The sequence below is a fragment of the Pipistrellus kuhlii genome, unplaced genomic scaffold, assembly GCF_014108245.1.
Source record: "Pipistrellus kuhlii isolate mPipKuh1 unplaced genomic scaffold, mPipKuh1.p scaffold_m20_p_6, whole genome shotgun sequence".
NCBI classification, from domain to species: domain Eukaryota; kingdom Metazoa; phylum Chordata; class Mammalia; order Chiroptera; family Vespertilionidae; genus Pipistrellus; species Pipistrellus kuhlii.
In genome coordinates this window covers 55,716,842-55,731,733 of record NW_023425562.1, presented here as the reverse complement: position 1 = coordinate 55,731,733, position 14,892 = coordinate 55,716,842, and positions in this window count along the sequence as shown.

Genomic DNA, 14,892 nt, shown 5'->3' with positions numbered 1-14,892 from the left:
GAAGTCGGGGTAGGCTGCCTGGGGGAAGGGGCATCTGAGTGACTGGAGGCGGAAGTGGGAGGCTCACTCTCCCCATGTGCCTTCAGGGATTTGTGCTATGGCTATATATTATACACTCAGAAAACAAACGCAAATAGAAAAGGAACACCAAACAAAAAAGCTCTACTTCCGCAGGGGTGCCTGGTCTGGGAACGTCTGTCCAGCATGCACAGGCCTCCACAGATTGGGAGATTCCCTCACGTTCCTCAGTTTCCCCACACAAGCTGCTCTGCCAGGCCAGCTGGACGGAGAATGCCCATCTCTCGGGTGGAGAAACGGAGGCTGTGAGGAAGGCTGACGTTCCTGAGGCCTCCTGGCCAAAGGGGTTGAGAGCCAGGGAGGAGGCCTGCAGCCCGCCCTGCGGGGACCCAGACAGTCACTTAAGGTACCGCTCAGGGCTGAGCCCATCTGGAAGCCATCGCCACCCCCACCCCGGGCTGCAGAGGAGCAATGGGTGGGAGCCCTGACTCTGTGCATCTGTTCCTCATCAGCACTCCTGCTCCGGACCAGGCTCCAGCCCTGGAAACCCCACTTCCCAGCCAGGCCAGGCCACCCTCACGCCCGGCACCTTCCCCACTGGGGCCTGAGCCACGGCACATGTCGGGGAGCAGCCCTGAGATGCAGGCCGGAGCGTCCCTTTACCTCTCAGAGCCTTGGGTTTCCCTGGTTGTAAGGATTCAATAAGCCAGTTGGTGCAAAGCACTCAGCACGGTCCACATTCAGCTACTGCCTCTCCCCGGACACCGCCCTGCCCCCCTAGCCTCAGCACTGCACGGCAGGTTCCCACAGAATCACGCCCACGGGGAGTGTGCCAGCACGGAGTGTGCCAGCGCTGTCTGAAGCCCTGAGTGTGCCCTGACTCTTTCAAACTTCCCAACTGCGGTCGGAGCCAGGTGTGCCTACTAGATCGGCTCTTCTGCTGACCCAGCTGAGGCTCAGAGATGACGAGTAACTTGCCCAAAGTCACACAGCCAGCAAAGGGCATCGCCGGGATTCAAACCTGGGCCACCTGGCCCCAGAACCCCGAGTCCAAAGCTCTCCCGCACCGCCTTCGTGGATCTGAACCTTCTCCCACGGACCCCTGGCTCCTGCCGGTGCCTGAGACAGTGGCCCCCGAGACAGAGGTGAACACGCTCTCCACCAGGGATGTTTGCCTGAGAGACGACACCAACAGCTCGGCCCTGAGATGATGCTCAACCTTCCAGCCACCCTGGAGGCAGGGGACTGACAGCACAGAAGCCTGGGGTGACAGGCACCTCACACATGGCCTGGAGGCAGCAGGTTTGCGAGTCCAGAGCAGATTTCTGGGGAGCGGACACACACACACACACACACAGAAAGAGCATGCGCTGTCCGTCAGCCTTGGGGCCAGGGTTCTGAAACCGGGCCCCTGTGGACCAAGAGGCATGAATAAGGGCTCCCCCAGGGGCCCTGTGAGGAACAGAAAGAGCCACAGCCCGGAGGTTCGTCAGGGCCTCTGGCTCTGCTGCCCGGGTGGCCCAGCCGCTGGGTGGCAAACTATGCGGTGATGAAAAAGCCTGACGCAGGGCTCCCGAGCTGGCGCCCCGGCCAGACCCCATTGTGCAGAGGACAAAGGGAGCTGCAAGGCGCAGTGTGCAGGGTGCGTCCCTCTGGAGCTTTCTGTGCGTAAGGAGCGGGGGAGGGGCGTGCAGGGGACCCAGACATAGTTTTAACCCTTCGTTGGATGGCCGTCTAGGTCTTCTTTCACAGGCCTGATGACTGCTTTATCAGAACAGGGAGAGGGAGAGCAGCAGGTAGCACTGGGGGCTATGTATCATACACTCAGATGGGGCTCAGTATAACCACAGAGGGGGCTCCCCCGAAGTGGAAGAAGGTCCTTTGGGCCCCTGGGGGCCGCTCGGAGCCAGGGCAGAGCTGTGAAGGGGCAGCCAGGCGTCCTTCCCTGGACGGTGGCAAGTGCCTCAGGGAGAGCCGTTCCCGGAGATGGCAGAGGCGGGGCAGGAAAGCCGAGAGGAGGAGACAGGAGGGATCGGAGGGTTAATGTCTACAGGGGGGTTTCTCGAGTGTTTACAATGGGCCGGGCATCAGTCTAAGCAAGAAATCTTCCACTCTTACCCCCACGTGCCGATGAAGGAACTGAAGCCTGGGGAGGGAGGGCAGAGGGGCCCATCCCCCTCCACGCACCGCGGGTCCTGCCGGCGAGCACTGCACCGGGAGTCTGAAGCTGGCTCGCAATCCGCTCTGGCCTCTGCTCCCGCATCCCTGACTCCCTTCCAGTGTCGGGTGAGGGCAGCCAGCAACCGTGGCCGCGCAGCCAAGAAGGCTGGGAGCGATTAGGGCCTCGCCACATTTTTTGGACAGAGGCGCCTTCTGCATGTTAATCACGCAGGGCGAGGGGAGAGCAGCCCGCGGTGCTGGTCTCCAGCGGAGCTGGGGCGTGGTGAGGAGAGGGGTCACGCCTCAGGAAAGGGGAGGCAGGGAGGCATGAAGCATGTGGCGGACCCCGTCCCCTGGGACCTGATGGAGAACCTCCTTTAAAAGGTAGCAAAGGCTTGGGCCTCCACTTCCTCCCTCATCCCTTCCTTCTCCCTCAGACTCTCAGGAACACAACCATAATCTCCCTGATCTTCCGGAGTTGCCATTTAGGCCCCAGGGACGATTTCTGGTCCTGACTTCTCCTCCTGGTGGAAACCACCTTTCTCAGGGGAGTAACGCTTGGGTCCCCTCAGAAGGTGTCAGGCAGGAGGGCTGCAAGGCTGGAGCAGGGAGGGGGGTAGGGCCCATCTCGTGGAGAGGAGGGCAAGCCCCGCCCTCCACCTGGGCCCAGGCAGAGCATCGGGTGGGTAGGTGAACATGACTCCTCAACCCTGGCCGAGGGGGGCAGGTATAGGCAACAACCAGGCCGATCTGAAAGCTGGAAAGGGGCCTCAGAAAGGATCCCCATTAGCACGGAAAAATAGTCGTAATAACATTAATTCCAGCAGGTACTGGGAGTGATCACTGTGCCTTTCATTCTCACCGTAGCCCTGGGGACCCGGCCATCCCCATGGAAACTGAGGTTTGCCCATGGGCAGCAGCTGGAAAACAGTGCCCACCCTCAGGTGGAGGAGAAACGGGAGGCCCAGGGGGTGGGCAGGGATGAGCGCCAGGTCACCCAGCAAGTGAGAGGCCGGGCAGAGGTGTCTGGCCCTTTCCTTTCTTCTGCCGCAGGCTCTCCAGGGTCCAGGAATGTGCCCAGGCCACTCCAAGGGCCGATGGACTCGAGCATGGGCCTCATCTTCCTCAGAGATCTACCCTCCACTTGTAGGAAGAGAGAGAGAGGGAGAGGGAGGGAGAGAGAGAGAGAGAGAGAGAGAGAGAGAGAGAGAGAGAGAGAGAGTCAGTCCAGTGGAGAGGGGAGGTACATTTGGGCTGAGACCCCTGTCTTCTCTCCTCCTTTGGGTACCCCTGCCTGGACCCCCAGAGCAAGCACCCAGATGTACTTTTTCAGGAGTGCCTTCTACCCTTCCCCCATTGCCCACCCACACTTGCCCCTTGTCCCATCCCTGCACCCTCTGCAGCTCGTCACCCTCCTCTGCTGCTCACTGCGCTCCAGCCACTGCCCTCCTGTCTGTTCCCTGACTCCATGGATCTCATTCTGCCTCAGGCCTTTACACTTGCCCTCCCACGCGCCGTTTCCTCTGCCAGGGACCCCGTTTCCTCTGCCAGTGGCTCATCCCTGCTCTCAGGCTAATGTGAGGGAGGTCTCCTCTGACATAGAGATTCAGGACGCCACCTCCTCCCATCACAGACCTGCCGCTTCCTGGCTTAATGTGTTCATGTTCCTCATCCTTATCTGACCCCTTCTTGCTGACTTGCCTATGTACTTACTAGAGGCTCATTGCACGAAGATTCGTGCAAGAATAGGCCTTCCTTCCCCTGGCTTCGCTCCCCGGCCGCCTGCAAGTCTTCGCTCCCAGCTGAAGCACTGTTCCTGTAGCTCCCTCTGCCGTCCGCCCTCCCCCTCATAGCAGGCATCCTGCCCCACTGGTCCGCACCTGCATATGCAAATTAACCCACCACCGCTGTTGGGTTAATTTACATACTCATTCTTGATTGGCTGGTAGACATTGTGGAGGTACAGTCAGTTTGCATATTTCTCTTTTATTAGTGTAGACTAGTGGCCCAGTGCATGAAATTTGGGAGGGGGAGGGCATGCGGGAGAGTGTTCCTCAGCCTGGTCTGCACCCTCTCCAATCTGGGACCCCTCAAAGGATGTCCTACTGCTGGTTTACAGGGATCAGACCTAAACTGGCAGTCAGACGTTCCTCTCACAACCCGGGACTGCTGGCTCCAGCTGCTCACCTGCCTGCCTGCCAGCCTGCTTGCCCTCAAATGCCCCTCTGCTGTCCTACTCACTCTAAACTGCCCCCTCCCACTGTCCTGATCACTCCCAACTGGGCCCCTGTCCCATCCTGGCCTGATCACACCCAGTGACCCAAGATCCCAGCACCTCCTTTTTTCCTTTTTCTTTTCTTTTCTTTTTTTTTTTTTTTCAGTGCTTCCTTGAGTAGAGGCCAGGGCTGGCTGGGAGCAAGTGTCTAGGATTTATTTATTTTTTAAAATATATTTTATTGATTTTTTTACAGAGAGGAAGGGAGAGGGATAGAGACTTAGAAACATCTATAAAAGAGAATCATCAACTAGCTGCCTCCTGCACACCCCCTACTGGAGATGTGCCTGCAACCAATGTACATGCCTTTTTTTTTTTTTTAATATATTTTATTGATTTTTCTTACAGAGAGGAAGGGAGAGAGATAGAGAGGTAGAAACACTGATGAGAGAGAAACATCGACCAGCTGCCTCTTGCACACCCCCTACCAGGGATGTGCCCACAACCAATGTACATGCCCTTGACCAGAATCGAACCTGGGGCCTTACAGTCCGCAGACCAACGCTCTACTGCTGAGCCAAACCGGTTTCGGCTACATGCCCTTGACTGGAATTGAACTTGGAAATTTTCAGTCCGCAGACCAATGCTCTATTCACTGAGCCAAACTGGTTTCGACTCTAGGATTTATTTATCTTTTGTAATTGAAACTCTGTAGCCTTGAGCAAGGCCAGGGACAGCAAGGGCAGGCGGGAAGCTTGGCTTCCTCCATCACCAGGGGAATCCCAAGCCTCCTGCTTGCTCCAGCTCTGTGGCTGCCACCATTTTTGTTGAGATTTATTTATCTTCTATAATTGAAACTTTATAGCCTTGAATGGAGGCCAGGGCCAGCCAGAGTGGGTGGGAAGCTTGGCTTCCTCCAACCCAAGCCTCCTCCTTGCTCCAGCTCCATGGCTGGCCTCCATATTGGTTGAGTTATTTCCATACTCGTTCCTGATTGGCTGGTGGATGTGGCTTGTGGGCAGAGCAGAGTGATGGTTAATTTGCATGTTTCTCTTTTATTAGTGTAGATTGCCTGTCTTCCCACTAGCATATCAGCCCCATGAGGTCCAGGATTGCCATCTGTTTTGTTTGCGGCTGTGTCCTCAGCCCCATACACCAGGCCTGGCACGTAATGAAGTGAAGGCAAGAGCCCCAGTGAAAGGCCGCCCATTGGGAAGGAAGCTTGTCTCAGGGACGTGCTGCTCACCTGAAGGTGCTGCCTTTTGGACGTACCCTCAGGCACTCTCTGTTCTCACCTACAAGCCGGGGCTGACACCAGCTGTGCCCTCCTCCCTGGGTCACCATGAGGATCAAATGAGATCAGGCCGATGAGCAATCAGCTCGGTGCTGGGCCAGTGGTGAGTAGTCTTGAATGCTGGCAGTGGCTTCCATTATTATTATTATCATTATTGTTATTGTTAGTCTCTTATCCTGGCTCCAGGCTTGACTCCCTGAGCTCCCATCTGGTGGCCAGGGAGGAGTGCTCACGCTGAGTCTGGCCTCAGCATCACGCAGTGTGGTCACTGCTGGCTCTCCAGTCCTCCTGGCCCCCACCTTCTGTCTTTGCTGACATGCACAGGGGAGTCCTCTCTGACTGGCCACCCATCGCTTACCCTGCCAGTCTTTTCAGGCCACACTGTTCTCTCTGTGGGTGTCTGCTCATCATTCCTGCGAGGCTCAAGGATCTGCGCTCAGAGAGGTCTTCCCTGAGCACCCTACAAAACACACTCTTTATCCCTTTCCCCACCGTGGTTCCTTCGTGGAGTTTTTATTATCTGACATCATGGTTTAAATGTATTTTCCTATTTGCTGTCCATCTCCCCCATTTGATTGTAAGCTCCTGAGGGCATGGACTGTATCTAAGGCATTCATTTCCGAATCCCCATTGTGTACAATGTACCTAGCATGCAGCAGGCACTCAAAAAGTATTTGTTTTTTTTGTTTTTGTTTTTTTAAAATATATTTTATTGATTTTGTACAGAGAGGAAGGGAGAGAGATAGAGAGTTAGAAACATCGATGAGAGAGAGTCATCGATCAGCTGCCTCTTGCATACCCCCTACTGGGGATATGCCCGCAACCAAGGTACATGCCCTTGACCGGAATGGAACCCAGGACCCTTCAGTCCCCAAGCCGACACTCTATCCACTGAGCCAAACCAGTTTTGGCTCAAAAAGTATTTGTTAAATGGATGAAGTACTGTGCCATCTAATCGAATTCAAGCATTTCTTGAGCACCTGTGGTCTATAGGTTGTGGATATGGACATATGCCTGGGGTGACCACGCTTCGTTTCCTTGTTACATACAGCTCAAAGCATTCTGACGGCTGCACCTCTCTGCCAGGTCCACATGCAGTCCTTGGGAAGGTGTCATCTGATGGGGCCCTGTTCCCTCTGCTGAAATAGAGACTGCTCTTCCCAGCAAGGCTGTCCTTCAAAGATGGCGAAATGGAGAGCTTCCCAACAACACCCGGCGGCCAGCAGAGGTGGGGCATGCCAAGTGACCCCTCCAGCCGCCGCCTCATGAACTGGGAGCGGGCAGGGCTGGTTCCCCTTGGAAAAGCAGCGGCAGTCTGCAGAGGGGGGCAGTGGCGGTGGCTCGCCTCCCCACGCCCCAGGATCCTAGGGATGAGGCAATGTGTTCTTGGCCTAAGCTTCCTCCCATCGTTTCCTGGACTGCGGAGATATTGGCACCTTTATCCTCCAGGCTTTTTACTGGAGAGGTGAGGAGGGGATAGCTCAGCAGAGCTGTCCAGACAGGGGCAAAGGACAAGCCATCGAGCCCACATTAAATGCAGTGGGCACAGGGCCAGCCGTCTCCTGAATCCATCCTATCACATCTCATCTCTCACTGCCCCAAAAGAGAGGAGGACAGGCCTCTCCCTCACACTCCCCCAGGCTCCTTGTAAGACTTCTGAGATAACCAAGTTTGAGTTGAAACCCACCTCCATCGCCCTGGCAGGGGGGTGGCCTCAGGCTGTTGCCTTTCCTCTCTGCACCTGTGTGTCTCGCCCTGGAGACAGAAGGACCCCCCATGGGGGGCGGGGGTGGGAAGGGGATGGCATGAGAAAGAGTAAACTGAGCTCTTGGCCCACAGTGGCCCTGTGGCCAGCAGCAACACTGAGGGCACTTTCTCTGCAAATCCTTCTCATCATTGACGTTTCTATCTCTCTCTCCCTCTCCCTTCCTCTCTGAAATCGATATATATAATTTTTCTTGTTTTCTGAGGTAAGTCTGTAATGCTATGAACTTCCCTCTCAGAACTACTTTGCTGTGTCTCATAGATTTGGAATTGTTGTGTGTTCACTGTCATTTATTCCCAGGAAGTTTTTTTTTTATTTATTTCTTGATCTCATTGGTAACCCAGTCATTGTTTAATCCATTTAGCTACCCTATGTCTTTTGGTTGGAGCATTTAAGCCATTTACATTTAAGGCTATTGATGGTAGGTACTTATTTATTGTCATTTTAATTCTTTATACCTATGTTTCTCTCTCATTTCTTCTGATTATTACTGTAGTCCCTTTACCATTTCTTGTAATGCTAGTTTGGTGATGATAAACTCCTTTAGCTTGATGTTTTGTTTGTTTTGTTTTGTTTTGTTTTGTTTTGTTTTGTTTTAGAAGCTCTTTATTTTACCATCTTTGAATGATAGCCTTGCTGGATAGAGAAGTCTTGGTTTCAGATCCTTGCTTTTTATTACCTTGACTACTTCATGCCATTCCCTTCTGGCCTGTAGAGTTTCTAATGAAAAATCAACTGACAGCCTTATGGGAGCTTCTTTGTAGGTAACTAATTGCTTTTCTCTTGCTGCCTTTAAGATCCTCTCTTTGTCTTTAATTTTTGGCATTTTGATTATGATGTGTCTGGATGTGGACCTGTTTGGGTTTTTCTTGCTTGGGACTCTCTGTGCCTCCTGAACTTGTGGTCTCAGTTCTGGTGCTCTGGGCTTGGGGTTTAGACCCCAGAGTTCTCAGTGGAACCCCCAGTCCCCCGGGCTGAGATATCTCTTCAGAACTTCAGATGCTGTCTGTAGGAGCCCAGCCAGCCCTCTCACACCTCCACACTTCCTACCTACCAGGCTCTACTAGTATGTGGTCTCCACTTTCCATCCTTGGTTATAGGGTTTTCTCCAGCTGGTCCTCAGTTGATTATTTGAGATGGTTTTTCTATATTTTAGTGGCAATCCAAGTTTGGTCCTGGGATGGTGTCAGTGTACCTTCCACTTAATCTGCTTCCATTTGAGGAGGGGGGTACACCATTTTTATGCACCAGTTCGCAGCCATCAGATTGCCAAGAATGTAAAGCCTGATAATACTAAGGAGTGGCAGGCATGTGGAGCAACGAAAATGCTCATGCACAACGTGGCCGTGTCCTCAGGCTGGCACTGAATACACCTCCATCCCAGGAGAAGTGCTCCTCCATAAGTACCCTCAGGTCATGGGCACAGGGTGCAGGTATAAGACAGCCACAGCCGCCTTGTTAGGAATCACAAAACAATTGTCCATCCCTCTTGGGCTGAATGAAGAGTGGTATTGAGGCAATGCTCAACAATGAAAAGAACGTGACCCTGGTCACAAGATCTACAATATATGTGGAATTTGGGTAGATCTGGAGAACATTCTGCACAAGTGGACATTAGCATATATAGGGTGTCCCCAAAAAATGTATGCAACTTTAACGGCTGGTAGCTCAATTTTGAAAATGAAATGTATTTTAATATACCCTGCCTATATAGTTATTCAAAGTATGTGTATACATTTTTGGGGGGACACCCTATATTTAAGTTTTGAATATACTTAATGTACATTATTTGTGGATACATGTAAAAATGTATGTTATTTATATATATATGCCTGTGGGCAAGGTGGAGTGATGGGCATAATGGGATTATATTGTCCTATACAATTTTCTAATTCCCTTTTTTTTAATGGTAAATCCAAAATAAGTAAAATTTTTAAAAGTTTAGAGAATGATTCCTTGTGTTCTGTTTTATTTTGTTTTGTTTCGTTTCTGCTAGAAAATCCTTCCAAAAACATATGCATCTGTACATAGAGGGACATGATTCGGAGGAGAACAGTCCAAACCGTTAGCTGCAGTTTTTGCCTCGGGCTGGTGGGAGCACAGGCAACATCTATTTTTTCCCTCTTGCGAATATATTTTTTTCTGACTTTTCTATGAAGGACATGCTGTGCTTGTTTAATAAAAACAAACAAAATCCAGAGGGCCGTGTTGGTTCTCTGGGTCACAGGCTCCTCTGAGCCTCCACGGGGTCCCAGGTTCCAAAATAGATCTGTGCTCTGACCTGGCAGGCTCCGGCTGCACGTCCCGGAGCCGGTGCCAGGCTCGGGCTCCGAGGCAGCCGAGCTCCAGGCCTGGGAGAGAACCGGCGCGGCTGCTGGCCCCGGCCGAGCAGCACTAGAGGGTAGATGCCCTCCGCCTGGATCCCCTCAGCTTCTAGGGAGGATAGTCCCATTATTCAGAGGGGAAACTGAGGCTAAGGTTCGTACCTCCAGGGGCAGCAAGTATTGGCAACAGCGGTGTTCGAGGCCGGGCCGGCTGATAATGGGCTTGTTGCTGGTATCTCTGGGCCGATCTCTACGGCAGCATCAACGGAACAGAAACAACTTTCTGCTGCACCTTCAGCTGTCAGCAGGCCTAAAGGACATCTTTTCCGTAAAGAGAAGCTCGCTCTTTCCAGTAATACAGATGATGTAATGATAGCTACCAACTTCTGAACACTCACTCACATGCTAAATACTTATCCAATACATAGCATTTTCTTATTCTCCCCTCCTTTGGCGATTATGTTTTCCAACCATACCTTCCACCTGACATGCTCTTCTGAGACCTCACTGGTCTCCCTTGACAGAAGTACCAATATGTTCCTCCTCTCCCTGAACTTGGGTGGGACTCTGTGACCACGAGTATGAGCAGAATATGAGAGTTGGCCCTGCAGGAGTCGTGAGGTTAGGTCACCAAAGGTCCCATGCCTTTCTCCCTGACTCTGCAGATGCTTGCCCTTGGGATGTTGCCACTGTCCCAGGAGATGCTCACCCTTGCAAGGCAGCCGCCATGCTGCGAGGAAGCCCTGGCCACGTGAAGAGGCTGCATGGAGTCATTCTGGCTGAGCCCCTGAGCCCAGGTCTCCGATTATGTGAATGGATGAGCTCTTGGGTGGCTCTGGGCACTAGCCTTCAAGCGACCCCAGCTGACGCCAAATGGAGCAGGGTCAAGCTGTCCCCTCTGAACCTGGCCAAAGAGGTGTCACCATTGTTTTAAACCACTAGGTGTTGGGGTGCTTTGTTAAATAGACTGAAAGAACCTCCCCCACACCTTGCTAGTGAGATACCGTTCTCTCTGTTTTATACATAAGAAAACCGAGTCTAACCCACTAGAGTGGAATCAAGATTCAGTGCCAGAAGCCTGGGGCTCTTAATCTTTAGTCCTGGGTCACCAGAGTGACCCCAAAACTCACCTTTGTGTCCCTTCTGTTGTGGCTTGGCTTTGGGGCGGTGGAGATTAGAGGTGGGACAGTTGACAGACTGTTGTCTTGGGGGAGGGGGGGAGGGGTCGGCCAATGATTCCTGCTCCACAGATTCATCCCTCGAGTCTTGGGGACACTGACAAATGTCTCCGGGGTTGTCAGCAGCCCCAAGGCTTTGAGCCGGGACAGCACCCTCGGTGGCCCTAAGAGATGCCCAGGGCACGTCGCAGGGACGTGAGCAGCACAGGACCAGAGGCTTTGGTGTGCTTTAAGCTGCCAGGTTTGCAACCCTCACGCATCACCCTGTTGAGATGCAGGGAGCTGGGTGGGGACGTGCTGGGTTCTGGGGATGCGGCCAGGGGTCGGGTGGCTTCAAACTCTTCTTTGGACCCAAATACCAGAGGAGCCCCCAATTAACGAGCGACTTGCCAGGAATGACCAGTTTCCCTGCCTGTGCTCCCAGGAGCAGAAAGGTCAGTTCTTCCAGGAGCACAGATTCCAGTCTGTTGCCTCCTCCTCGGGGTCTGCTTCCTCACCAGCTAAATGCGAGATGAGAGCCCTTGGCATCCTGCTCATGCCCAGGCTCCCTGGGGCCGGGGTGGGGAGCTGGTTCACTGGGTGCGGGGCCAGGATGGGGACGCAGGGGGCCAGGTGTTTCATGCCCATCAGCACCCATTCCTTTCTGGCCGCCCTCCCCCAGGCTCCCATGACTCCCCTCCCCTCAGCCCCTTTGGGTCCCATGTCCCCAGGTTCCTGCTGCAGGTGCCAGGGAAGGCTGTGCACTGACCAGCGCGGGAAGCGCCGGGAGAAGCTTGCTTGGGGCGCAGCAGGGGAGCAGGATGGGAGCTGGGTCTCAGGCCCTGAGGGCTGTGTCCAGGAAACAGAGATGGCTCTGGGTGTGGGGCTGGGAATGGGGTCGGGATAAGTTCCCCCACAGAGCACGCTGCCTGCCAAAGGCCCTTCCGGGGCCTCCGCTGGATGCTGCCTTTGGGCACTGGCATGTGGGCTCCCTGAACTTGCCGCCTGACCCAGATGGCGTCTCCCCATTCCTTCTCTGGGCCCTGCCGCCAGCGCCTCATACCTGCTGCTGCCTTGCCACATGCTGGTCCCTGTTTCCCTGAGAGCGGGGAGGTCCCCCTGCGTAGCTCCTCTCCGGGCTGGACTGATGCCCAAACCCCCGGACACTGGCTGAGAGGCCTGTGTTTAAAGGTCCTCGGCAGCTTGACCATTTATGAACTTTCTCTACAGCTCACCTCTGTGCGATCTGGTGGGGAGGGGAGGACAGGGGGCGAGGATAGGGCCTATTCACGCTCTCCAATGGAGGACGAGGAAACTGGGCCCAGAACGGACACCCTCGGGTCTGTGTCCGCCAGGCTTGCCCTGTTAGTGTAGCCAGTGGTCAGCAAACTCATTAGAGCCAAATATCAACAGCACAACGATGGAAATTTCTTTTGAGCGCCAAAAACCGACTTCTGCGCATGGGCCACGAAGTCTCATGAATGTGGTATTCTGTGGAAGAGCCACACTCAAGGGGCCAATAAGCCGCATACAGCTCGCGAGCCACAGTTTGCCGACCACCGGTGTAGCCCATAGTGACTCCACAGCATCCCTCCGGGTCCCCATCTCCAGGCAGGGAGAGCCTGGCTCAAGCACTGCATTCATCCATCCATTCATTCATTCACACATGCATTCATTCATTCTTCTGGCAGGTATTTCCTGAGAACAAACTGCATATCCCATGCTGGGGACAAACAAACAGAGATGAGTCACCACACAAGCAGTTAACCTTGAGAAGGGTTCAAACAAAGGGCAAAGACTTGGGATGAGGGGGGGGGGGGGCTGTTTTAAAGCTTGAACAGGGCCCAGGGCCTGTGTGAGCAAGTGTCGGCAATATTCCAACTAAAACAGTGAAAGATGCAAAGCGCTTCTCCTGCCGGTACCACCTCCCAGAGGGTCACGGCGCCCCCCCACCCCCACCCCTCCAGCACGTGCTTCCTGTGACAATGACGCCCTCCATGGAGGCGGGTCTCCGTCCCTGCCTCAGACCTGGGGAGGCCCGGGCCAATGGAAGGCGGTAGAAGTTCCGCTGAGTGACTTCTAAGGCTGGTCATAGAAGGCGATCTAACGCCCACCTGGCTCTGGGGACGGCACCTTTGTAGCCCTGAGCAGCCATGGAAGAAGCGTGGCTGCCTGAAGCCGCCATGCTGGAGACCCCTGAAGAACATGGACCGGGAGGGTGATGGGGGACGCCCAGGGGCTGGCAGGTGAGATGAAGAAGCTTACAGATGACCCTCGCTCAGCCTGCGACCTCATGAGAGGCCCGAGCAGACTGTCCAGCTGAGCTGCTCACCAATTCCTGATCTACAGAAACCCTGAGAAACAATAAATGGTTACTTTGGTCTTAAGCCACTAAGTTTTGGAGTAACTTATTGGCAGCCACAGTAATGGAAAGCTGGTGAAAGGTGGGTAAGGGGGAGTGCTCTGAACAAGAGAAAGCAGCATATGCAAAGGCCCTGGGGTCAGAAGGGGTGCTGGAATGAAGGTGCAGAGATTGGCAGGCCATTTCCCAGGCTTTCTAGAATTCTCCTTTTTATCCGATCGACATTTCTTCTGTGGATAGGTAGTTCTGTTTCTTCTTTTGTAAAGAGAGACCCTCATGCAACGTTAGGGCCTGTGTCTGTTTAAGTCTATGCAAGGAAGGCACTTACATTACATTCATTCATTCTCTCCATCAGGAAGATTAAATGCATCACCTGTGCCGGAGGCTTCCCATCATCACGTGGCTGTCTCACAGGGTTTAATGCTCTCTCTACAGCACAGTGAGGAGACAGAGAACGAGGGGCTGCTGTCCCCGCACACTGCACACTGCATGCTGCGTGCTGCACGCTGCACGCTGCACCCTGCACCCTGCACGCTGCACGCTGCCCTGGGAGAGTGGGTTAGGCTCTGGAACAGCCTGGTGGCCAGGCCTGTCCTCCTTCAGTTCCGACCAAGCGCTCCGGGCCGTGTAACCTGAGACAAATCCCTCTTCTCCTCTAGAGTTCCGTGTGCTCTTCTGTAAAATGGGTGGATAATAACGCTGGTCTCACTGCGAAGCTCAACCTACTCAGTCCTAACGGAAGGCTTTTACTCGGGACTCGTGCATACCAGGCACTGTAATAAACCCCAGCCTGTGTGACCACACTTCTTCCTGGCCAGGTCGCAGGCGGTGTGACCTCTGACCCTGAGGGGGAGGTGAGAACGGGGCTCTCAGCAGGCGGGAAGCCGGCGCAGGCAGGTGCCTGATGCCCAGCTGCCTTTCCTTTTCCTGCCCCGGCCAGTCGGCACACCTGGCGGAATGTTCTCCGTGCCCCGGATGGGCCCCAGCTCGCCACTGTCCCAAGCAGCTGCCCTGTTCAAAATCCCAACAGGATTTGGGAAAACAAAGGGAACAAAACAATACCCAACCGCCGGATCTGTCCTCACTCTGGGAAAAAGGGCAGAGAACGCCGGAAGGCAGCCACCCAGGAGAGCCCCCGGCCGGCTCCGGGCACCTCCTGCCCAGCAACCACGTCCGCCAACTCCTGGGCCTCGTGGGGTTAACGTTCCCGTGGGCTGGGGGAGGGGAGATAGATAATAACTATGACCCTGACAATAATTTACAATAATCATTTCCACTAACCCGGTGCCGGCACTGTTCTAACTGGCTGATTTTCACACCCTGATATGTGGGCGGTATTTCACTCAGTTTGTCAAGAGGGAGAACAGAGACTTGCCCACAGTTGAAGGTAAGTCGTGGTAAGTCGTGGAGCCAGGATTTGAAGCAGTAGACAGATAAGTACATCCACAGCCCCTCAGGCCCCATGCTGGGGGCTCACGGGCCTTCCTCCTGCAAGAGATGGGTTTACTCAGCTGGCAGGAGGGGAAAGGGAAGCCCAGGGAGGGGACGCTGCCCACCCAGGTCTCAGGGCCGGCAGCTGGGGAGCGGCTGAGAGCCA